This window comes from Sminthopsis crassicaudata, chromosome 4 (assembly GCF_048593235.1).
Source record: "Sminthopsis crassicaudata isolate SCR6 chromosome 4, ASM4859323v1, whole genome shotgun sequence".
Lineage (NCBI taxonomy): Eukaryota > Metazoa > Chordata > Mammalia > Dasyuromorphia > Dasyuridae > Sminthopsis > Sminthopsis crassicaudata.
In genome coordinates, this window is record NC_133620.1 from 41,774,627 (window position 1) to 41,775,617 (window position 991).

General features: G+C 34.5%; 1 pseudogene; it reads right to left on the reverse strand.

Annotated features, from left to right (window-relative positions):
- Positions 1-204: 204 nt before the first annotated feature.
- Positions 205-760, reverse strand: LOC141540577 (dihydrofolate reductase pseudogene; annotated as a pseudogene).
- Between the last annotated feature and the right edge of the window lie 231 nt (positions 761-991).

A 991-nucleotide genomic window follows, 5' to 3' on the forward strand; every position in this document is an offset into this window, starting at 1 on the left:
TCAGGAATTGTATTTTGTCTCCTTTTGTAAACCTGGAGCTTAAGACAATGCCTGACACATAATAGGTACTTAGTAAATGTTGATATAATAAAAAGTAAAAATAAACATAGTATTTGTAATAATAGTTTTATGCCAATATCATATAAATTTATTTGGTAAAAAAAAAGAATTAGTTGGAAATTACCTTCAAACCTTTCATTGTAATCATGTTTTTTCAGATACTTCAAATTTATACTGAATGTCTTTTTCTACATGGATATACATAAGAATACCTGGATATTGTGGGAGAAGTTTATATTTCTTTAGGTCAATTTGTGGGGGGGGGAATTCATCACTCTCAAATTCTTGCAAAATTCTTGTCATAAACAGTTGCCGATGACCAGGTTTCTGCATGACTTATACACAAAGCTACCTCCATCCACCAAAATCAGGTCTACCTTATTTGCTAGTTCTAGACATTTGAGGTCTAATGCATCATCCCGACTTTTAGCAAAATAATGAACTCCAGGAGGAGGTTCCTTCAGTTATCTGCTGAGAGCTAAATTAATCCTATCTTTTAAAGGTCAGTTCTTCTCAGGAATGGGAAATCAGATCTTCTTCTCCATTACCAATGGATTTGTTTACCTTCTACTGATGGAGTTGTATTCATTTGCTGTAACTATGCAAATTCATTCCTCAGTGGGGGCCAAGGGAGGTCCCTTTTCTTATCTATGCCTGAATTCTGAGACACAGTGACATTGTAGCTTATTAGATGGACCATGTCTGAAAGCAATCAATTTCTAGAAGGTCAAGAGAATGGCTGTTCTCTCCTGGGTACCATGGGAAGGACCCCAAATTCAAAATATGTCATAAAAATGTAACTAATCAAAAATTATATTCCTAGAGACTGATTATCTATATGTAAGTCTATAAGGTATAAAGAGATTCCAACTTGTGTTGGGGGGTGTGTTTTCTTGACAAAAGTTCCCTATTTCATTGAAATCACAAATTG